We start from the raw sequence: 25,745 nt of genomic DNA, 5'->3' as shown, positions 1-25,745 counted from the left end.
GTTCTGGAGTCATGTGAACTAGATTTGAATTTTGCCTTTGTTTCTTTCAAGCTGTGTGACTTGAGGCAAGTTATCTAACTTGCTGAGCTTCAGGTTCCTCATCTATAAAATAAAGATAATAATAGATTTTATCTCACATAATTGTTGTGAAAATTAAATGAGACAACACATAACAAGCAGAGTACCTGGCCCCTACAAGATCTGTAGAAAATGTATGCTCCTGCTACCATTATGACTACTACTACTATTAGTACTATAGTAATAATTTCTAAAAGTGTAAAAATATTGCCAGATTGCTGTGATGCAGAGCTTAATGGTCCCATTATTTTCCCTTTGGAAGGAACCTTTGCAAATTAGTTTAACTTCACCCCAGAGCTCTGCATACCAAAGCAGTTCACGTCCTGGTTGAATGTGTCTCTAAGAAAAATGGGCATAGTTTATGAAAAGGCAATTCACGAGTAAATTTCAGTGGTCAATACATGTAACCTCAGGTAAATACAAATTAAGATAAAAATGAGATAATATCCTATACCCCATATATCTACAAAAATAAATTTCTAATAACATCAGTCTGTGGGGCTGTGAAGCAAAGGTGACCCTCATGTATTGTGGATGGGAGGGTAAATCATTACAACCAGTTTGGTTCACACTGTCTTTATGTCGTAGGAAATGGACAAATAAACTGTGATTTATTTATAAAATAGAATACTACACAGAATTAAAACAAATGAAGTGTGTGTGTGTGTGAGTGAACATGGATACATCTGAAAAACAATGTTGAGCAAAAAAAGGTTGCTAAAGGATATATAGAGTATACTATTTACATATATTTCTTAAAACAAATTGTATACAAACATGTAATAAAAATATTAAAACATGTAGGCTAAAGATACATGTCAACTTCAGGATGTTAGCTACTTCTGGGGAGTGAGGGGGTGGACAAGATAAACAGAGGGGTTGTAGCTCTCTATATAACATTTTATTTCCTTTAAAAATTTTAAGACAACATGGTTGTATGGTAACATCTCTTAACTATGTGTGATGGGTCCATAGGTATCTATGAAATTATTATTTTTTGATCCTGTCTATAAACATAAGTATTTAATAATATGACATTAGGTCAAGAAAATCAGAGGGAAAATAATAGCTCATTTAGACTTTGGGATAATTAGAAAACATTTGGGGGAGAACAGAATTAGATTTCTGCCTTATGCCATATACAAAAGAAAATTCCCTATGGGTTAAATTTTAAATGAAAAGAAAATAGATCAGAAGATAATGTAGGTGACAATTTTTTTGATCACAGGGAGGGAAAATTATCTCTAAGCTTGTAGTTGAAAGAAGTCTAGACAAAAGAAATTTTGACAAAAGGAAAAAATTAATAGTTTTTTTTACAAGAATATAAATCTCTATGTTTTGGAACTATAAACAAAATATATGTGATGAACTAAATTGATATTCTTAACATGTAAAGGATTTGTAGAAACACAAAAGATATAAAATCTTCTCAGGAGAAAAATATGAAAATGACCTGAACAGATAATTTGCAAACATGTGAAAATGTTCAACAACACAGGTATCAATTTATTGCTTCTTAGCTCTAACTCACCCTTCAGTACCTGCACTGCAATAATGGATTGGATTGTCCACACATTTCTCTTTTGCAATGAGTATAATGTTAAGCTTTGTCAGTAGGAAAAAATGCCACTGGAGGGACATTATTAGAGTAAGGGATCTTCTCTTACTGAGTCTGGTGTGTTGTGTTTTGTTTTTTGTTAATGACTTAATTCTACAAATCTTAGTAATTTTAACATAGGACATTTTTAGAACCAAGATTTAAGATCCTATAATGAGAAAACATAAATGCTACTAGTAATCTTCACTTGAAGTCCTGCTTACTCGTTTGTATTCTAACTGCAATAAGCAAATATTGACTGTAGTTGATATTAATATTCAAAATTTATTGATCTGAGATAAATATCATCTAAAATAATGTCAAGGTCAATATGTGCTCAAGAGACCATTGATCTTGTATGAAGGCCAAAAGGTCATCAATATCACCATTAATGAACCCCATGTATTATAAAACTTCTTCTTAAAAATGCAGTTTTCAGGAAGTAAAAAGTTCATCCTGAAGGAGGATGAGGAAACTAGAACCTGTTATCATTATGGCCATGGAGACTAAACGATAGTGCAGTCCAATAGAACTTCACAAATTCTTTCCTAATACCACTTATCCAGCTTATTTGTACTTTGGTTACCGAATTTTTAGGTGGGTTGTGGCTGGAGCTAGGCTGATGAAAGCCTGAAGGAAGAAGTGGAAGGGGGGATCAATGGGTTCAAGAGATAGCAGAACAGAACTGGGAAGAGGAGCAGAATTGAAGAAACAAAAAAACCTCAAAACACTCATTTAAATTTTCACTTTTAATAACACTTCCCTATTGTACATAACTCTGTTATGTATGGTTCTACTGCAGTTAGCAGGGTAATGTCACAGAGTAGAAGAAGCAGAAACAACAGATACTGTCACCAAAACAAATTTATATTTTTATAATAGAGAAAAAATTGCTATGTGTGTATGAAAATAAGATTTTGATAGCTATAACAAATTCTTTTTTAGAGACCATGGGCTTATAGTAAAATAGGACTGACTTCTGGTTAGAGATGATCAAGAACCGTCAGCACTAGATCATTAGCAAGAAGGACCTAGGTAAGTTTAGAACAAAAAATTATTGGATCTCTCCTTCAGTCCTCCTACTGAACTCCTGCTGAACTTACTAAGAATTCTCAGTCCCAAATATTGCAAAATATGCTTTATTTGATTGGCATGGTGATCCTTCCAAAGTGGGTGATTTTAATTGTAAGTTTTCTAAAGAGATGTTGATATGATACTTTACAGTGGCCTGTTCTATTTGGCAGTAGTTAGAAAATCATTAATTCTTTCAACGGATTAATATTAAATAATTGTGGACACAAATAGGTTTTATATATACATTATCTCTATCTCTATATCTTTATGTATATATATTTAGTTTTACCAAGCTTATGGGGAGTATTAAAAATGTATAAATGACTCTCATAATTCAATAAGAAAATATATAATCCCAAGAGAATAAAAATACAAATACTTTTACAGTTAATTCATAAAAGAAATACAAATTCCAATACATGTATTAAAAAGTTTACTTCAGAAATAATCAAATAAATGCTAATTAGCATTAATAATGTGATTTTTAAGAAAACTTCCAAATTTTAAGAATAGAAGAAATTACCTATCATTGGTAAGAATTTCTGGAAAGTGGGGTTTTTCATACAATCTCATAAGTAAAATATTTATCAAAGACTAAAAAAACCCAAAATTACTGATGATGCAATTCTGTTTTTAAGAATTTATCCTAAGTAAATACTGAGAAACATATTTTAAGTACAAGATAGTTTACTGTGGCATTATTTAAAAGTGTAAAAAAATTAAATGCTTAAATGTCCAACAATTGTTGGGAGAGACAGTCTGCCATGGGTCCCAAGCAGCCATCCCTCTATATTCTTGCAAAGTGTGCTAGATGGCAAAGCTAATAATGTCTTGTGATATTAAAAAGTTTCTGTAGCTAGTCACATAGGCAACTAAGTAGGTCAAGGTGACCATAGCCTGACTACCATGTAACAGCACATTCCTCAAGATGAGGGTGACTGGTTTATCTGCTGCTGGCCACAACTATTGTTTGTCACAAAGCCCTGGACCTTTGGCTTTGGGTTTCTCTTCTGTGTGTGCGGTGTCAGATGGAACCATGACACACCTTTGTGGGACTTGGGGGTGAGGGGAACCAATGCAAATCTGCTGGTGCTCCTATTGCTTGCTGTGCTGTGAGTGATAGTCTTTTTCTCTGACCCAGGAGTCTTATGGCCTCTGCCAGCATCCATGAAACAACAATAGGCTAACTTGTTAGCTTACAAGGAGGGTAAAATCTCAGACCCTTCCTGGTTCTTGACACAACGAGAATTTTGTTAGCAGATTCTGGTATGTGCATGGGATAGAGTTTTGTCTTAGCTCAGACTGAAATAACAAAACATCATAGACTAGGTAGCTTATACAAAACAAAATGAAAAAACAAAACAAAACAAAAAAACATTTATCACAGTTGTGGAGGCTGGAAAATCCAAGATCAAGGTGCCAGCAGATTTAGCGTCTTGTGAGGACCCGCTTACTGGTGTGTAGACTGCAGCCTTCTTGTATTCTCACAGGGACGAGAGAGAGAGCTCTGGTCTCTTCCTCCTGTAAGGGCACTAATCATATGGGATCTCCACCCTCAAGACCTCTTCTAAACCTAATTACCTCCTGAAGGTGCCACCTTCAGATGGAGATTAGGTCTTCGACATATGAATTTTTGGGGGGAGATACAAACATTCAGTCCATAACAAGTACTAAGCTGCCATTGTTATGTTCTCAAAAAATTATCAATGTATGAAAACGCTCATGACATATTGATTAGAGAACAAATAAATGACAAAACAGATCAGTGTGATATACTTTTAAAAGAGTGTGTACATGCTCGGAGAAAATTCTAGGAGTGTATATACCAAAAGATGAGTCTAAGATCATCTTAAAAATGATTGCATCATTTCTTCATTCAGTGGGTCTCAAATTTTAGCATCTCTTAGCATCACGTGTTGGGCTGTTAAAATACAGCATACATAGTGTCACCCCCACAGATTCTGATTCAGTAGGTCTGAGATGGGACCCCCAAATTTGCATTCTAACCAGTTCCTGGGTGATGTTGCTGCTTGTCAGGGAAGCACTCTCTGAGAACCACTATATTAGTCTATGTAGTAGTTTAGTGCAATAATTATGAGCATGGACTCTGGAGGCAGCTTCCCTGGGTTTATAGTTGATTCCGTCACTTCTTAGTTATGCGCCTTTAAGCAAGTTTTGAAATTCTCTGTGCCTCATTTTCTCTTGTGGGAAATGGAGATTACAATAGTAACTCACCCATAGAATTAAACTAGAAAAACCTTAACAAAATGCCTATGATCTTATAAATACTCTTATGTTTTAGCTTGTCTGGAAATTATAAATATATTAATATTATACAAAGAATTTTACTCTTGGCCCTACCAAGTTCTTTGTGTTACACCTGTGCACCATTGTAGTGAAAAGAGTATGAGATTTTACAAGCAGGCAAACTGTGCTTACTGTCACCTATTAGCTTTAATTTCCTCATCTATAAAATGGGGGAAATAATTTTTCTTCTGCATTAGTTTTGGAAGGATTAAATGCAATCATATGTATAAAATACCTGCCAAGTAACCTAAGTCAATTAATATTAATCCTGTTACTTCCCGTACCACTTCTGACTAAGCATCTCTCATTTACCTAATAAAAATTAATGACTGGTTATTAAATTCTTCTTACTGTTTTAGGCTTCAGGAACACATCATTTCATAGGACCAAAAAGGCCCTACTTTCTTGAGGCTTACATTATATTGGGGAGAAATTTCAAGGAATGAGAGTGTTGCAGTGGAAAAGCAATACCAGGAGCGAGTAAGTCTGATGTTCCTGCTATTCTGCTACTAATTTAATATTTACTGTTGAGCAAATCCTTTATCTGTGGCTCAGTAGTAAAGTGAGAAGATTGGGCAATATATTTTTAAGATCCTTTAAAGTCTAACATTCTCTCTATCTAAAACTTCTAAAGCTTTATAAATTAGGTGTTGAAAACCTAAGTGCCTTTGGGGATCAGCTAGGTAATAAATGTGTGTAAAATGGCTGGTTAACTATAGAGGGTGCTGGAGACACAGCAATTTGGAGAATTCATGTCTGCCTAAATATATTTACATTAAAATTGTTGTTAAAACATATACTTGTCAAATAACACAATTGATGTACTGGATTCTGCAAACTTTGGTCTAAATGTTAGACCTGATTTAGTCATTCAGAGCATTATACTTCTCCACACTTTAGTCTTCCTATTTTCACAGCAGGCCCAACAAAAATTAATCTTAAAAAGAGCTTAAAGACCTTTGAGATAATTATCTTCAAAATGTTTTTAGTTAGAATAGGGAGAAAGAATAATAATCTACTTTTAAAGATGAAAATTAGTTAATTCTATAAAACAGAATATACTAGGAATGTTACAGACTACTGAATTGTCTGCATTACTCATTTCAATGTAACTGAAGTCATAGTAAATGTTGAGCAAGATAGATCATCTCTAGGCAAAGAATTTAAAAAATCTGACTACGAAGAGTCAGCTTGCACCTGGAGGTTTGAGAGGTGAGGTGGGGTGTTCTACATTTGTTCTACAAGTCACTGATAGTTGAGAAACACATTAATCATGTTTCGATGGGAAATAATAAAGAATGGAAGTGGGTTACATGTGTATAGAGATTATGACACAGAATTCATTAAAGAAAGGATACCTTTTGAAAGAATTACTGTAAATGGCAGGGATCATGAAAAGGGATCATAAAATAAAAGATTTTTCTTTTTATTTAACTTAATAATTTTATTTTAAGGTCTTGCTTCTTATTAAAAGAGAAACTGTCCTGACAATTTTCTGATACAGTACTTTCCTGGACTTATGATTTTGGAAAATGAGACTAGAGATAAAATTATTTACTTGCATACCTGCTTTGATTTAACTGAGAATGTTTGGTTAGGTTTTTACAAACCAAAGTGAATTGGAGAGTGAGAATTTCAAATGAATTTTGGATGTGTAAAATACGGGTTACTCAGGAGAAATAAAAGTTCATTTTGAAAAGAGCTAAAAGGAAGAACTTGTCAAACTTCTAAAACACTGATATTTGGTATCATGTTTGGATTTCTTAAGGATAATAAGAAATCCAAACATTTTCCCACTAAAATATTAAAACTTTAGGAAAATAATGAAAGCACTATTAAGTTTAAATAGGTAAAATTTGACTCAGGGGCTAGGAAGTGAATTAATTCTTGATAAGAGTTTCTTAATGTTGAGCTCTTGTATTAAGCATATTTGATTATTTTTTCAAGACATCAAAAACTTTTTAATTTTGAGAAATAAATATTTTGATATAGTTTAGAGCATGCTTGTTATCACACCAGCATATTGTAAGACTAATCTTTTCTGTTTATTTCTTAGAGCTTTATTGTGGTATAATTAACATGCAATAAACTGCACATATTTAATATATTCAATTTGATTAGTTATGACAAATATATGCATATATATATATATATATATATCCATCCATCCATTAAAATATCAGCACAATCAATGTAATGAACATTATATCACACCCAAAAGTTTTTTGTGTGTCTCTTGGTTATCCCTCCTTTCCAACTTTCTTGACTCTCCTTCCTTCCATCACTGTTCCTCAGGCACCATTGATAGGTTCTCTGTTGTTATAGGTTAGTTTACATCTTCTAGTATTTTATATAAATGAAATCATACAGTATGTACTCTTTTTTTGCCTGACTTCTTTCACTCCACATGATTATTTTGAAATTCATTCATGGTTTTGCCTGTCTCAATAGTCCATTTCTTTATTTTGCTGAGTAGTAATTCATTGTATGGATATACTAAATTTGTTTACCCATTTGACATTTTGTTTGCTTAAAGTTTTTGGATATTACAAATAAAGCTGCTATGAATATTCCTCTCCAACTAAAAGACGAAATACTTGGGTATAAATCTAACAAAATATGTACAAGATCTATATGAAGAAAACTCTAAAACTCTGATGGAAGAAATTGAAGAAGAACTAAATAAATGGATGGGTATTCCATGTTCATAAATAGGAAGACTGATACTGTCAAGATTTTAGTACTTCCCAGCTTGATCTATAGATTTAACCCTGTCCTAATCATAATCCCAGCAAGTTCATTTTTGTGTTAGGACATTAACAAACTGATTTTTAAGTTTGTATGGAGAAGTAAAAGACCCAGAATAGCCAACACAATATTGAAGGAGAACAGGGTTGGAGGACTGACACTACCTGACATCAAGACTTACTATAAAGCTATGGTAATCTTGATAATGTGGTACTGGCAAAGAACAGACAAAGAGAACAGACAAAGAGTTCAATGAAAGAGAATAAAGAGCCCAGAAATAGACCCACATAAATATAACAACTGATTTTTTGACAAGGGAACAAAGACAATACAATGGAGCAAGATAGTCTTTTCAACAAATGGTGCTGGAACAACTGGGCATCAACATACATAAAAAATCAAGAATGTAGGCACAGAACTTACACCGTTCACAAAAATTAACTCAAAATGAATCATAGACCTAAATGTAAAATGCAAAACTATAGAAATCCTAGAAGGTAACATGAAAAAACCTAGGTGACCTTGGATATGGAAATGACTTTTTAGATACAACACAAAGAACAGTCCATGAAAAGGGAGAGAACAGATGAAAAGGAAAATAAACACTTATTATACACAAGCTCTGTTTTACTTATCATACTTGTAATAATCCTATAATTCACAACAACCCCTAAAATATTCATTTAACGTGAGGAAAGACTAAAGTATAAATAGGTGAAATGATTGCACAATCTCAGTGGGTAAGAAGTAGAAGAGAAGGGTTTTTAATTTTTGTTGGTCTGGTACCAAATCCCTTGTTTTTAGCACTAGACCAATGTGTTTCCTTATGAAGCAGAAACAGTGGCAATGGCTGGCTGTAGAGCTAGGAGTTTTAGCAGAGCTAAGAGTAGTAGGTCAGGAATAGTGTAGGTATCTCTTAACAACCTACAAACCACTCCGTAAAAAAGAAAGCCAACCTTTGAAATCAAAAATGCCCATCTTATGTCAAATAAGAACTTTCTGAGCCTTGTTTCCTTTGCCTTCTTCTGTTCCAACGATACAGAGACTAGATGAAAAAAGATGAGGAAGTAGAATAGCAAGGTGGGGAATACTCAGCTCTACCTAAATGGCCATTAGTTGGAAGGAAAGGAGACTTTTGAATCAGATGATAGACTGAAAGCTATGTTATTATATTAGGACTTTTGTTGCCTAAAAGTTATTAGAAAAGCTGTAGGTGTTAGCAAAATTATCCTTTAGGGTGGAGAAGATAAAGTTAGGGTCAGTGGTAAAAGAAATTAAATTTGTCCTATTTTTTTCTGAGTTTACCTCATTCAGTAAACTGCTACTTTCATACAAATTATTTCCTGTTGCAGAAATATGAATAATTACAATATGTCTTCAAATGATTCAGAGATTCAATTTAGTTTGGATGAGCATACAAATTATTTCATAGTGAAGAAAAAAAAAATCTAAGATTCCAGCTTCCTCTAGTTCTAGAATTCCTTGCTAATTCCTAACCTGTACTCTTTTGTTCACTTGTAACTACTCAGAATGTCTCACTTTTGGTGGGAACTTTTTTGCTGATTGTTATCTGTGCAGTGCCCGTTTATGTTGTGTTTCCTATTGTCTGTTCCACAATTTTATGGAGAATCAAGTAAATCTAATAAATATGAAGAGTAAATTTAGAGAGTTGAGGTCAAATATTTCTCCCTTCCTTAAATAGTAGAGCTTTATAGAAATATATTTAATAATGTTTTCAACTTTTCTCCTTGTATTGCTTTCATAGCTAAAGTCTGGGTAGCAAGAACATTGATTGCTTTTCTCTAAAATGGCACTGTCCAACAGAATTTGTCCTGTTATGGAACTGTTCTATATTTGTGCTGTCTGATATGGTCACTATTTGCCACACATGGTATGGAGCATTAAAATATGGCTTGTGTGACTGAGGAACTAAGAATTTAATTTAAATAGCCATATGTGGCTAGCGGCTATGGTGTTAGATAGTACAGTTCTATAAAATACATTTTTAACACTGAATAAATCTCTGACTCCCACAAAACCCCTCCTAGACTTCGCATTTTATTGCACATATTCATTTCATTTTAAAGAATATTATGAAGATTAGACTTCTTTCTTTTTCTTAAAGGTAAACAGATAAGCAATCCTCAGCTTAGGGAAGAAATGCTTTTGTGAAAGCTCAATATTTTAGGCCAAAGTGTCCATTTATCTTCAGTAATATATAGCTTTGAAATGTTGCTGCTGTTAGCACTAAATGAAGCCTCAATTTCCATGCTTCAGAGATGGCATTGATGAACATTAACAGTGTGTGCGTGGTGCGCACAGCGTTAAGCAAACGGCCACATACGTTGAGGTCTGTGCTTAAGTCCTGACTCAGGATCCCTACAGATTCCTTGAGTATCATTTTAAAGACACTGCTTTCTGTTTTAAGAAAGGAGCAGATGCATCTTTACATATAATGCAATCAGCGAAGTTCAGGAGATGTAAGGCCAGACTATATTCATATTTCTGTCACAGTGTTGAGTACATTGGCGGTACTTAAACCAGACTTCACAACAGCTAGCATCTCTTGTTTTTAAAAAAATTGGTTTCTGTTTTGGCTGTTTGAGATCAGGAACTATTTAGTTTTCATGTGAGTGAATTTCTTTCATTGTTTATAATCCTTTCTAATGCAGTGCTTTGAGGTACCCTAGTATTTCTATTTTAAAACCTAATTCTCAGAAGTTTCTATCTTTATGAAGAAAACAGTTTCTTCTTTTTACTCCTTTGAAAACAAGACAGTGATTTTAAATTAGAATAAATTCTTGGGCTCACAGTATTGTCTTTCTTTTGGAAGTAATATGCATCTTGAACCATGGATAAAAGTATGAGAAAAAATATCTATGTATGCACATATAACTTTTTACATATATTGCACAACACTTCCCCTGCACACAAACACACAAATCAATTCTACCCCCATTAGAAGGCACCTGTATATTTTTATGTATGTGTAACTGTATAATGCAGACTTGTAGTTTTACTTCATAGATGGAATAAAATTGGGCAAAATACTTTAGGTGACAAAAAGCTGAACCTCACTAAAATTTATTCAGTCTTAGTATATATTTTCTTAGAAGTCATACATTTAAATTCTCCATACAGTGTCAAAGTCTCCTTGACAATAGGTGCGATGGGTTGCTTTTCATCTGTCCCTTGGGCATTTCCAGTGATAGGGGGTTCACTACTTCACCAGGTAGCCTGTCTATTGTCAGCTAGCTACTGTTTTCAGAGAAAGTCAGTATAAGAGTTGGGTCTCCCTCGGTATATCGTCTATTTACTGGTTCTATTTTTGACCATTTTAATACATATATTAAAAATACATATAAAGGATCCAAAAATTCTACGTCCATGTGGAAGGACAAACATATCTCAAACAAATGATATTTGTAGAAAGTTCTAGAATTCTTAGTGACTAAAATGTCAGTGAACCATATAAACTAAGGTTATACTTTGCACTAAGTAAAATTCCATTTATGAAAATATTAATTTGCAACATGGATAAAATGGAAGATGGTTATCAAATTTTCATAATAATTTTTCCATCTATACATGGATTTAGTGTAGAATTTTTCTAAATAATGAGTTGTTTTAGTGTACTAAAATGTAAATCAATTTATAAAAACTCAATTTATGCTCAATTTCCCTTATCTATTAAAAGTGATTAATTTACTTTATATCAAAAGCTTGCTGATGTCTATGAAGCACTATCAAATGTTCTGTAATGGACATCAGTGAAAAAGAATGACTTCTTATTCTGTGTTGGAACTTGAAGCAAAGAGAGCTTTTCTTTTTTTTTTTTAAACATCTTTATTGAAGTATAATTGCCTTACAATGGTGTGTTAGCTTCTGCTTTATAACAAAGTGAATCAGTTATACACATACAATATGTTCCCATTTCTCTTCCCTCTTGCATCTCCCTCCCTCCCACCCTCCCCATCCCACCCCTCTAGGTGGTCACAAAGCACCGAGCTGATCTCCCTGTGCTATGCGGCCGCTTCCCACTAGTTATCTATTTTACATTTGGTAGTGTATATATGTCCATGACACTCTCTCACCCTGTCACATCTCACCCCACCCCCTCCCCATATCCTCAAGTCCGTTCTCTAGTAGGTCTGTGTCTTTATTCCCATGTTGCCACTAGGTTCTTCATGGCCTTTTTTTTTTCCCTTAGATTCCGTATATATGTGTTAGCATACTGTATTTGTTTTTCTCTTTCTGACTTACTTCACTCTGTATGACAGACTCTAACTCCATCCACCTCATTACAAATACCTCCATTTCATTTCTTTTTATGGCTGAGTAATATTCCATTGTATATATGTGCCACATCTTCTTTATCCATTCATCTGTCGATGGACATTTAGGTTGCTTCCATGTCCTGGCTATTGTAAATAGAGCTGCAATGAACATTTTGGTACATGACTCTTTTTGACCTATGATTTTCTCAGGGTATATGCCCAGTAGTGGGATTGCTGGGTCGTATGGTAGTTCTATTTGTAGTTTTTTAAGGAACCTCCATACTGTTCTCCATAGTGGCTGTATCAATTTACATTCCCACCAACAGTGCAAGAGTGTTCCCTTTCCTCCACACCCTCTCCAGCATTTATTGTTTCTAGATTTTTTGATGATGGCCATTCTGACCGGTGTGAGATGATATCTCATTGTAGTTTTGATTTGCATTTCTCTAATGATTAATGATGTTGAGCATTCTTTCATGTGTCTGTAGGCCATCTGTATATCTTCTTTGGAGAAATGTCTATTTAGGTCTTCTGCCCATTTTTGGATTGGGTTGTTCGTCTTTTTGTTATTGAGCTGCATGAGCTGCTTGTAAATCTTGGAGATTAATCCTTTGTCAGTTGCTTCATTTGCAAATATTTTCTCCCATTCTGATGGTTGTCTTTTGGTCTTGTTTATGGTTTCCTTTGCTGTGCAAAAGCTTTTAAGTTTCATTAGGTCCCATTTGTTTATTTGTGTTCTTATTTCCATTTCTCTGGGAGCTGGGTCAAAAAGAATCTTGCTGTGATGTATGTCATAGAGTGTTCTGCCTATGTTTTCCTCTAAGAGTTTGATAGTGTCTCCCTTACACTTAGGTCTTTAATCCATTTTGAGTTTATTTTTGTGCATGGTGTCAGGGAGTGTTCTAATTTCATACTTTTACATGTAGCTGTCCGATTTTCCCAGCACCACTTATTGAAGAGGCTGTCTTTTCTCCACTGTATATGCTTGCCTCCTTTATCAAAGATAAGGTGACCATATGTGTGTGGGTTTCTCTCTGGGCTTTCTATCCTGTTCCATTGATCTATATTTCTGTTTTTGTGCCAGTACCAAACTGTCTTGATTACTGAAGCTTTGTAATATAGTCTGAAGTCAGGGAGCCTGATTCCCCCAGCTCCATTTTTCGTTCTCAAGATTGCTTTGGCTATTCGGGGTCTTTTGTGTTTCTATACAAATTGTGAAATTTTTTGTTCTAGTTCTGTGAGAAATGCCAGTGGTAGTTTGATAGGGATTGCACTGAATCTGTAGATTGCTTTGGGTAGTAGAGTCATTTTCACAATGTTGATTCTTCCAATCCAGGAACATGGTATATCTCTCCATCTATTTGTATCATCTTTAATTTCTTTCATCAGTGTCTTATAATTTTCTGCATACAGGTCTTTTGACTCCTTAGGTAGGTTTATTCCTAGGTATTTTATTCTTTTTGTTGCAATGGTAAACGGGAGTGTTTTCTTAATTTCACTTTCAGATTTTTCGTCATTAGTGTATAGAAATGCAAGAGATTTCTGTGCATTAATTTTGTATCCTGCTACTTTACCAAATTCATTGATTAGCTCTAGGAGTTTTCTGGTAGCATCTTTAGGATTCTCTATGTATAGTATCATGTCATCTGCAAACAGTGACAGCATTACTTCTTCTTTTCCGATTTGGATTCCTTTTATTTCTTTGTCTTCTCTGATTGCTGTGGCTAACACTTCCAAAACTATGTTGAATAATAGTGGTGAGAGTGGGCAATCTTGTCTTGTTCCTGATCTTAGTGGAAATGGTTTCAGTTTTTCACCATTGAGGACAATGTTGGCTGTGGGTTTGTCATATATGGCCTTTATTATGTTGAGGAAAGTTCCCTCTATGCCTACTTTCTGCAGGGCTTTTATCATAAACGGGTGTTGAATTTTGTCGAAAGCTTTCTCTGCATCTATTGAGATGATCATATGGTTTTTCTCCTTCAATTTGTTAATATGGTGTATCACATTGATTGATTTGCGTATGTTGAAGAATCCTTGCATTCCTGGGATAAACCCCACTTGATCATGGTGTATGATCCTTTTAATGTGCTGTTGGATTCTGTTTGCTAGTATTTTGTTGAGGATTTTTGCATCTATGTTCATCAGTGATATTGGCCTGTAGTTTTCTTTCTTTGTGACATCTTTGTCTGGTTTTGGTATCAGGGTGATGGTGGCATCGTAGAATGAGTTTGGGAGTGTTCCTCCCTCTGCAATATTTTGGAAGAGTTTGAGAAGGATAGGTGTTAGCTCTTCTCTAAATGTTTGATAGACTTCGCCTGTGAAGCCATCTGGTCCTGGGCTTTTGTTTGTTGGAAGGTTTTTAATCACAGTTTCAATTTCAGTGCTTGTGATTGGTCTGTTCATATTTTCTATTTCTTCCTGGTTCAGTCTCGGCAGTTTGTGCATTTCTAAGAATCTGTCCATTTCTTCCAGGTTGTCCATTTTATTGGCATAGAGTTGCTTGTAGTAATCTCTCATGATCTTTTGTATTTCTGCAGTGTCTGTGGTTACTTCTCCTTTTTCATTTCTAATTCTATTGATTTGAGTCTTCTCCCTTTTTCTCTTGATGAGTCTGGCTAATGGTTTATCAATTTTGTTTATCTTCTCAAAGAACCAGCTTTTAGTTTCATTGATTTTTGCTATTGTTTCCTTCATTTCTTTTTCATTTATTTCTGACCTAATCTTTATGATTTCTTTCCTTCTGCTGGCTTTGGGGTTTTTTTGTTCTTCTTTCTCTAATTGCTTTAGGTGCAAGGTTAGGTTGTTTATTCGAGATGTTTCCTGTTTCTTGAGGTAGGCTTGTATTGCTATAAACTTCCCTCTTAGCACTGCTTTTGCTGCGTCCCATAGGTTTTGGGTCGTCGTATCTCCATTGTCATTTGTTTCTAGGTATTTTTTGATTTCCCCTTTGATTTCTTCAGTGATCACTTCGTTATTAAGTAGTGTATTGTGTAGCCTCCATGTGTTTGTATTTTTTACAGATCTTTTCCTGTAATTGATATCTAGTCTCATAGCATTGTGGTCGGAAAAGATACTTGATATGATTTCAATTTTCTTAAATTTACCAAGGCTTGATTTGTGACCCAAGATATGATATATCCTGGAGAATGTTCCATGAGCACTTGAGAAAAATGTGTATTCTGTTGTTTTGGGGTGGAATGTCCTATAAATATCAATTAAGTCCATCTTGTTTAATGTATCATTTAAAGCTTGTGTTTCCTTATTTATTTTCATTTTGGATGATCTGTCCATTGGTGAAAGTGAGGTGTTAAAGTCCCCTACTATGATTGTGTTGCTGTCGATTTCCCCTTTTATGGCTGTTAGTATTTGCCTTATGTATTGAGGTGCTCCTATGTTGGGTGCATAAATATTTACAATTGTTATAGCTTCCTCTTGGATCGATCCCTTGATCATTATATAGTGTCCTTCTTTGTCTCTTGTAATAGTCTTTATTTTAAAGTTATTTTGTCTGATATGAGAATTGCTACTCCAGCTTTCTTTTGATTTCCATTTGCATGGAATATCTTTTTCCATCCCCTCACTTTCAGTCTGTATGTGTCTCTAGGTCTGAAGTGGGTCTCTTGTAGACAGCATATATATGGGTCTTGTTTTTGTATCCATTCAGCCAGCCTATGTCTTTTGGTGGGAGCATTTAGTCCATTTACACTCAAGGTAATTATCGATATGTATGTTCGTATTCCCATTTTCTTAAATGTTTTGGGTTTGTTATTGTAGGTGTTTTCCTTCTTTTGTGTTTCTTGCCTAGAGAAGTTCCTTTAGCATTTGTTGTAAAGCTGGTTTGGTGGTGCTGAATTCTCTCAGCTTTTGCTTGTCTGTAAAGGTTTTAATTTCTCCATCGAATCTGAATGAGATCCTTGCTGGGTAGAGTAATCTTGGTTGTAGGTTTTTCTCCTTCATCACTTTTAGTATATCCTGCCACTCCCTTCTGGCTTGCAGAGTTTTTGCTGAAAGATCAGATGTTAACCTTATGGGGATTCCCTTGTGTGTTATTTGTTGTTTTTCCCTTGCTGCCTTTAATATGTTTTCCTTATATTTAATTTTTGACAGTTTGATTAATATGTGTCTTGGCGTGTTTCTCCTTGGGTTTATCCTGTATGGGACTCTCTGTGCTTCCAGGACTTCATTAACTATTTCCTTTCCCATATTAGGGAAGTTTTCAACTATAATCTCTTCAAATATTTTCTCATTCCCTTTCTTTTTCTCTTCTTCTTCTGGGACCCCTATAATTCGAATGTTGGTGCGTTTAATGTTGTCCCAGAGGTCTCTGAGACTGTCCTCAGTTCTTTTCATTCTTTTTTCTTTATCCTGCTCTGCAGTAGTTATTTCCACCATTTTATCTTCCAGGTCACTTATCCTTTTTTCTGCCTCAGTTATTCTGCTATTGATCCCATCTAGAGTATTTTTAATTTCATTTATTGTGTTTTTCATCATTGCTTGGTTCCTCTTTAGTTCTTCTACGTCCTTGTTAAATGTTTGTTGCATTTTGTCTATTCTATTTCCAAGATTTTGGATCATCCTTACTATCATTATTCTGAATTCTTTTTCAGGTAGACTACCTATTTCCTCTTCATTTGTTAAGTCTGGTGTGTTTTGACCCTGCTCCTTCATCTGCTTTATGTTTTTCTGTCGTCTCATTTTGCTTATCTTACTGTGTTTGGGGTCTCCTTTTCACAGGCTGCAGGTTCGTAGTTCCCGTTGTTTTTGGTATCTGTCCCCAGTGGCTAAGGTTGGTTCAGTGGGTTGTGTAGGCTTCCTGGTGGAGGGAACTAGTGCCTGAGTTCTGGTGGATGAGGCTGGATCTTGTCTTTCTGGTGTGCACGTCCACGTCTGGTGGTGTATTTTGGGGTGTCTGTGCCCTTATTATGATTTTAGGCGGCCTCTCTGCTAATGGATGGGGCTGTGTTCCTGTTTTGCTAGTTGTTTGGCATAGGGTGTTCAGCACTGTAGCTTGCTGGTCGTTGAGTGAAGCTGGGTCTTGATGTTGAGATGGAGATCTCTGAGAGATTTTCGCCGTTTGGTATTACGTGGAGCTGGGAGGTCTCTTGTGGACCAGTGTCCTGAAGTTGGCTCTCCCACCTCAGAGGTACGGCCCTGATGCCTGGCTGGAGCACCAAGAGCCTTTCGTCCACACGGCTCAGAGTAAAAGGGAGAAAAAATAGAAAGAAAGAAAGAAAGAGGCTATAATATAGTGAAGGAAAATAAAGCTATTATAAAGCAAAGCTATACAGACAAAATCTCACCCAGAAGCATACACATATCCACTCACAAAAAAAGGAAAAGGGGAAAAATTAATATACCCTGCTCCCAAAGTCCACCTCCTGAATTTGGGATGATTCGTTGTCTATTCAGGTATTCAACAGATGCAGGCACATCAAGTTGTTTGTGGAGTTTTAATCCGCTGCTTCTGAGGCTGCTGGGAGAGGTTTCCCCTTCTCTTCTCTGTTCGCACAGCTCCTGGGGATCAGCTTTGGATTTGGACCCGCCTCTGCATGTAGGTCGCCTGAGGGCGTCTGTCCCCCCCCAGATAGGACGGGGTTAAAGGAGCAGCTGCTTCGGGGGCTCTGGCTCACCCAGGCTGCGGGGAGGGAGGGGTACGGAGGAGGCGGGGCAAGCCTGCGGCGTCAGAGGCCGGCGTGAAGTTGCAGCAGCCTGAGGCGCGCAGTGCGTTCTCCCGGGGAAATTGTCCCTGGATCACGGGACTCTGCCAGTGGCGGGCTGCACAGGCTCCCAGGAGGGGCGGTGTGGAGAGTGACCTGTGCTCGCACACAGGCTTTTTGGAGGCGGCAGCAGCAGCCCCAGCATCTCACGCCCGCCTCTGGGGTCCACGCTGATCGCTGCGGCTCGCGCCCGTCTCTGGAGTTCGTTTAGGCGGCGCTCTGAATCCCCTCTCCTTGCGCGCCGTGAAACAAAGAGGCAAGAAAAAGTCTCTTGCCTCTTCGGCAGCTGCAGACTTTTTCCTGGTCTCCCTCCCAGCCAGCTGTGGTGCGCTAACCCCTTCAGGCTGTGTTCACGCCGCCAACCCCAGTCCTCTCCCTGCGATCCGACCGAAGCTGAGCCTCAGCTCCCAGCCCCGCCCGCCCTGGCGGGTGAGCAGACAAGCCTCTCCGGCTGGTGAGCACTGCTCGGCTCCGAGCCTCTGTGCGGGAGTCTCTCCGCTTTTTCCTCTGCGCCCCTGTTGCTGTGGGATCCGTGCTGTTAGCCGCGGCTCGCGCCCGTCTCTGAAGTTCGTTTAGGCGGCGCTCTGAATCCCCTCTCCTCTCGCACCAGGAAACAAAGAGGGAAGAAAAAGTCTCTTGCCTCTTCGGCAGCTGCAGACTTTTTCCCGGTCTCCCTCCCGGCCAGCTGTGGTGCGCTAACCCCTTCAGGCTGTGTTCACACGGCCAATCCCAGTCCTCTCCCTGCGATCCGACTGAAGCCCGAGCCTCAGCTCCCAGCCCCCGCCCGCCCCGGCGGGTGAGCAGACAAGCCTCTCGGGCTGGTGAGTGCTGGTCGGCACCGCTCCTCCGTGCGGGAGCCTCTCCGCTTTGCCCTCCGCACCCCTGTGGCTGCGCTCTCCTCCGTAGCTCCGAAGCTTCCCCCCTCTGCCTCCCGCAGTCTCTGCCCGCCAAGGGGCTTCCTAGTGCGTGGAAATCTTTCCTCCTTCACAGCTCCCTCCCAGTGGTGCAGGTGCCGTCCCTATTCTTTTGTCTCTGTTATTTCTTTTTTCTCTTTTGCCCTACCCAAGTACGGGGGGAGTTTCTTGCCTTTTTGGAGGTCGGACGTTTTCTGCCAGCGTTCAGTGGGTGTTCTGTAGGAGCAGTTCCATGTGTAGATGTATTTCTACTGTATCTGTGGGAAGGAAGGTGATCTCCGCGTCTTACTCTTCCGCCATCTTCTCTCCTCCCAGCTATTAACTTTTGAAGTGGATACTGATGCTTCTTCTGCAGATTCTTACATCTTCTGGTTTTTAAGGAGTCAATGGTATCACCATCACGAATGTAGATGGTAAACACTGACAAACACATTACAAATTACACAAGTACCATCAATTTTCTTGAGAAACAGAACTTTAGTGCTTATTTTAAAAAATAAACATGCACTTATGCATTTTTAACTCATTATCAATGATATGGTTTATAGAAAAACAAACTAAAAAGCATTACCAAACAACAAAATAAATAAGTATGTAATAAACTTCCCACCCACTGTGACTGTAGTGTTCAGACTGTTCTTTATAGAGTAGGACAGCCCAGTCTGTTTCCCATCCATATTTCATGTACAACTAGCCTATAAATTCCTACATTTCCTATAAAACCTACTCTATGGCAGTGTGGCAACTTATACACATCATGAAATGAATACCATGATAGGTTTAGTGAGCATCTATCATCGCATATAGATACAACATTAAAGAAATAGAAAAAAAATTTTTTCTTGTGATGAGAACTCCCTCATCACAAGAACTTAACTTTCATTTTTAACGTATAGCAGTGTCAATTATCTTTATCATGTTGTACATTACATCTCTAGTACTTATAACTGGAAGTTTGTATTATTTTGACTACCTTCACCTAATTCTACAACCTCCTCTGGTAGACAGAAACCTGATCTCTTTTTCTATGAGCTTGTTTGTTTATTTTTGAAGTATAATTGACCTACAGCACTATGTTAGTTCCTGGTGCACAAAATAGTGATTCGATATTTCTATACATTTCAAAATGATTACCATAATAAATCTAGTTGTCTTCTGTCACCATACAAAGATATTACATAATTATTGACTATATTCCCCACTATACATTTCATACCTGTGACTCATTTATTTTGTAACTGAAAGTTTGTACCTCTTAATTTCCCTCACCTATTTCTCTCCACCCCCCACTCCCACCCCTCTGGCAACGACCTGTTTGCTTGCTGTATCTACAACTCTGTTTCTGTCTGGTTAAGTTTGTTCATTATTTTTTATTAGATTCCACATTTAAGTGAATTCATACAATATTTGTCTTTCTCTTACTTATTTCCCTTAGCATAATACCCTCTAGGTCCATCGATTATTGAAAATGGCAAAATTTCATTCTTACGGCTGAGTAATATTCCATTGCATATATACACCACATCTTGAGCCATTCATCTATTGATGGGCACTTAGCTTTGTTATTGTAAATAATGCTTGAATACTGTATCTTGGTTATTGTAAATAATGCTGTAATGAACATAGGGGTGGGTGCATGTATCTTTTCCAATTACTGTTTTCATTTTCTTCAGATCAATACCCATTGCTGGATTGTATGGTAGTTCTGCTTTTAATTTTTTGAGAAATCTCCATGCTGTTTTCCATAATGGCTGTGCCAATTTACATTACCACCTACAGTTCACAATGGTTCCCTTTTCTACACATCCTTGCCTACTCTGGTATATCTTATCTTTTTGATATAGCCACTCTTACAGGTATGAGGTGATATCTCGTGGTTTTGATTTGCATTGATGAGTAGTGATGTTAAGCCTCTTTTCATATGCCTGTTATGAAATCATCTTATGATTTCTTGGAAGTTTGTCTAGGTCCTGTATTTTGTAATTGGGTTGTTTGTTTGTTTGATGTTGAGTTGTAAGAGCTCTTCATATACTTTGGATATTAACCCCTTGTCAGATATATCATTTGCAAATATCTTCTCCCATTCATTAAGCAGCCTTTTTATTTTGTTCATAGTTTTCTTGGACTGTGCAAAAGCTTTTTAGTTTGATATATTCTCATTTATTTATTTTTGCTTTTGTTTCCCTTGCCTAGGAAAGACTAATCAAAAAAAAAACATTGTTAAGACCTATGTCGAAGAGTGTACTTCCTCTGGTTTCAGATCTTACATTTAGGTCTTTAGTCCATTTTAAGTTAGTTTTATATATGATGTGAGAAAGTGGTCCAGTTTGATTCTTTTGCATGTAGCTGTCCAGTTTCCCCAACATCATTTATTGAAGAGACTGTCTTTTTCCCATTGTAAATTCTTGCCTCCTTTGTCGTAGATTAATTTACACTTTAAGTGTGGGTTCATTTCTGGGCTCTCTATTCTGTTCCATTCAGCTATGTGTCTGTTTTTGTGCCAGTACAATACTGTTTTGGTTACTGTAACTTTGCAGTATAGTTTGAAATCAGGAAGCAAGATTCCTCTTGTTTTGTTCTTCTTTCTTAATATTGTTTTGGTTGTTCAAGTTCTTTTGTGTTTCCATATATATTTTAGAATTATTTGTTATAGCTCTGTTAAAAATGCCATTGGTATTTTGAAGGGGATTGAATTGAATCTGTGGATTGCCTTGGCTAGTATGGTCATTTTAACAATATTAATTCTTTCAATCCATGAGCACATTTATCTTTCTATCTGTTTGTGTTCTCTTCAATTTCTTTCATAGGTGCCTTGCAGTTTTCCAAGTACAGGTGTTCTTTAGTTAGATTTATTCCCAGGTATTTTATTCTTTTTGATGTGCTTGTGAATGGGATTGTTTTCTTAATTTCTCTTTCTATAGTTCATTGTTAGTATATAGAAACTCAACAGATGTCTTATATTAATTTTGTATCCTGCAACTTTACTGAATTAATTGATGAGTTCAAGCAGTTTTTTGGTAGTGTATTTAGTATTTTCTATGTATAGTATTATGGCATCTGCAATGACAGTTTTTACTTCTTTCCAATTTGGATTCCTTTTATTTCTTTTTTTGTGTGTGTCTGATTGTTGTAGCTAGGACTTCTAATACTCTTCTAATACTATGTTGAATAAAAGCAGAAACTGTGGGCATCCTTGTCTTATTTCTGATCTTAGAGGAAATGTTTTCAGCTTTTTACCATTGAGTATGATGTTAGCTGTGGCTTGTCATATATGGCCTTTATTATGTTAAGGTATAATCCCTTTATACCCATTTTGTTGAGAGTTTTAATCATAAACAGATGTTGAACTTTGTCAAAAGCTTTTTCTGCATGTATTAAGATGATCATATGGGTCCCATACTCATTAAAAAATTCTGCTATTACCCTCTTGAAATTCTTAATAATTTTATATTTGAAATTGTGTTTTGTAAGTGAAGTCTGAGGGGATAATGAAGCATGTGTACAAGGAGAGGTGGAATAAATAACAAAATGAGAGTAAAGAAAATAAAAGCAACACATTTCTAAACATGGCAGAAAATCTTGATATAGTTTTCTTCCTAATCATGACTGTCAGTCGCTTTTTTCTTCATAGACTGAGGCATAGTTCAAAGGATATTTTAAAATTCTTTTATTGCTGGTTTCCCCAGATTGCTGTGTCCTCACTGTTTTGTTGGTATGGCTATTCTAATATTTGTAAAGCAGTGTTTCATATATTTTATGCCACCCATCATTCACTCTATAAAAGGGTTGCCATGTTGAAAACAAACTCGCCACTTTTTCAGAGAAAAATATTTGTCTGTTTCCTAGGCATTTATTTTTTTAATCAAAATTGATGATTTTAAATTGTAAAAGTAGCACACATTTTTTATTAAAAAGAATACAGTAATATATGAAACATAAAAATTGAAAAGTCATACTCTTACCCCTCTTTACCCCATAATTCTTCTTCCTAGAGGGAACCAAAATTAATGGCTCAATATCTGTCCTGTGTGTGTATCTCATCTGGTCCCATAACAGGATTTTGTACTCTCAAGAACATATTGCAACTATCCTTCCATAGCAACATATTTACTTGAGGGTAAAAAATTATAATATACTAATACTGTATTTTTATTATCATTTATTTTATGTATTACAATTTTTAAAACCAACCCCAAATTGGTTATTTCTAAATTTTCAAAATGTAAATAACCTGCAATGAACAGATTTTTTTTACATTTATCATTATAATAAACTTTAATGACATAAAATAACATAAAGCACATAAGGACCTGAAATGGATACATTTTGTTGTGAAATATTAGGTATATTATGACAATCATCCACCCTACTTGTGCATCCTATCAAGAATAGTATCTCTCCTTACATACTAATTGAGAATTACTGCTTTAGGCTAATCCCTAAATCTGAAAACAAAGTTTCTGTTGCATTGTTCTTAATACTAAGGATGATAATGATAATCACAAATTTACTTGGATTGCTGCAAATGCACGTCATTAAAAGTTGGCCCCTGCTTTCCCCTTTCTTGAATTAGTGCCTCAGGACAAAAGATCAGAAACTCCCTTGCACAGTTGCCTTAACAATATTCAATGACCAGTAGGAAAAGCTTAGTTTTCTGTGCCTAAGCTTCACAACTTTTACTAAGAAGTAAGATGAAAAGGATCGCAGCCTAAAAGTTGTTCTTCCTTATGACTCCTGTATAGCTTCATATTCTGCACACGTTGAAGCTCTCATTAAGGTTGCTGTTGTGATGTTTTCCTAGAAGGAGAGGATTGACAGTTAATTTGATTAACAAGAATTGTCAGTTTGGATTTTGGCTTTTGTGGTGGTGTTGGTATCTCTCAGATGCTACCCGCAATCACTAAATTGTAGACTACAGGTCTATCTTTAGGCCCTGGCGCTGGCTTTGTATTTCCTTTTTATTTTTTTATTTTTGCTGCTTTGGGTCTTTGTTGCTGTGCACGAGCTTTCTCTAGTTGCAGCGAATGGGGGCTGCTCTTCGTGTGGTGCATGTGGGCTTCTCATTGCAGTGGCTTCTCTTGTTGTGGAGCACAGGCTCTAGGCACGCAGGCTTCAGTAGTTGTGGCCCACAGGCTTTGTTGTTCTGTGACATGTGGGATCTTCCCAGACCAGGGCTTGAACCCATGTCCCCTGCATTGGCAGGTGGATTCTTAACCACTGCACCACCAGGGAAGCCCTAAAGTCATTTTTAAAGTCCTTTTATCACTAGAATTTCATATTTCTCTAATTCTAAATAAGATAGGATATTTAGCCTGCACTCTACAGACCAGTCAAATGTCAAGAATTGTGCCAATGTCTGGCACACAGTGGATGTTCAATAAATTTTTCTGAATAAAAACAATTGGAATTGGAATTTATATTCACTCATTCAATCAATGAACAAGTATTTACAGAGTGCTTCCTAGTGCCAGACACAACTCTAGGTTGGGGTTAAAGCAGTGACTAGATGGAGCATGAGGGTCTGCCCAAGTAAAAAGACAGGTAATAAAAAGTAAGAGAACATGTATTCAAAATAATTGTGGTAGGTACTATAATAGGACAAAATAAGGTAAGAAAGCCTTGGTGAATGGTTGTGCTATTTGAGATGGAATGCTCAGAAAACGTATCTCTTAAGAGGTAATATATGAGCTGAGCCTGCTGGAAGATAAGGAGGCTGCTGAAAGTAGAGCTGAGAGAGAATGTTCCAGGAGGAGGAAATAGTACAGAGGCCTTGAGGCAGAAACACTTAGAGGGCTGAGAAATGGAATGGGGCCGTCTGAAGTCTAGTGATTGGAGAAGTTGGAATGGTAGACAGGAGACAGAGTATGAGAATCTTCTAAACCAAAGTAAGGATTTTTAGATTTTACTCTAGGTTTAATGTGACTCATTAGAAGATTTTTAAGGTGTGCAATGATATGAACTGATTTATACTAAAAGAAATTATAACTGTATGTCTACTGTATCAAGAATGGACCTGACCGCTCTATGTACATCACAACTTACTCTCATCTGGCATTTCCCATTGCCTTTGTTTGCTTTATTTTTCTCCTTTGTACTCATCACCATCTAACATACTTTATGTATTTACTTTTTGTTTATTGTGTGCTATTCCCACTAGAATGCAAGTTCTATAAAAATTGGGATTTTTATCATTTTTGTATCTTCGGCAGATGGAAAAGTTCCTAGTACATAGTACGTTGTAATAAATATTGTTGAATTAATCAGTGGACTTTTTGGAGGCAGTGTGAGATAGGGCTTAAGTAGAGCAGTAGGATCAGAAAGAGATTACAATAAGAATCTAAGTGGGATATATATATATATTATATATATTATATATAATATATATATAATAATATAATAATAATATTATAATAATATATATATTATATATTATATATATATAATGTTTTAGACAAGAGTGGTAAGAATGGAGATGGAAAGATGTGGAAAAATTCAAACTTTATTTTGGAGACGTAATTGATGGTAGTTGCTGCTGGGTTGAATGTGGGAAAAGCGGGATATATGAGGACTCAAGAATGACTTCCTAGAGTTTTATCTAGCAACTGCATATGATTATGGTGTCATTCTCTAAAATGGGAAAGTTAAGGAGAGAAGCATGTTTTGGGGAAGAAGTTAGTGGGAATCAAGATGCTCAGTCAATAGCCCAGTGGAAATGTCAAGTACACAATTAGCTATATGTATCTGGTACTCAGACGAGAGGCCTTTGGCTTTCGTAGTCATTAGCATAAAGATGGCACATAAAGCTACAGATGTTGATGAGATTGCATAGAACAAGGGTATAGACTGAGAAAGTTAGAGGGCTCAGGACCAAGAAATGAGTCAATAATGTTTAGTGGCAAGGCCATCAAAGGTGATGGAGAAGGATGCTGGATTAGAGTGAGACTGGGCAGAGCTATGGAAGGACAACATGGAAGGTGAGTCAAGAAAGGCATGAACAGCTTTGCTGAATGCACGTGGGGGGCAATATTAT

General features: G+C 36.5%; 1 protein-coding gene across 17 annotated transcripts in view; it reads left to right on the top strand.

Moving 5' to 3' along the window:
• Positions 1–25,745, top strand: part of ZPLD1 (zona pellucida like domain containing 1) — a 324,181-nt gene that overhangs the window by 147,519 nt on the left and 150,917 nt on the right. The window lies entirely within an intron of this gene.

Source organism: Eschrichtius robustus, chromosome 6, assembly GCF_028021215.1.
Source record: "Eschrichtius robustus isolate mEscRob2 chromosome 6, mEscRob2.pri, whole genome shotgun sequence".
NCBI classification, from domain to species: domain Eukaryota; kingdom Metazoa; phylum Chordata; class Mammalia; order Artiodactyla; family Eschrichtiidae; genus Eschrichtius; species Eschrichtius robustus.
This window is presented reverse-complemented; position numbering and strand designations above follow the sequence as displayed.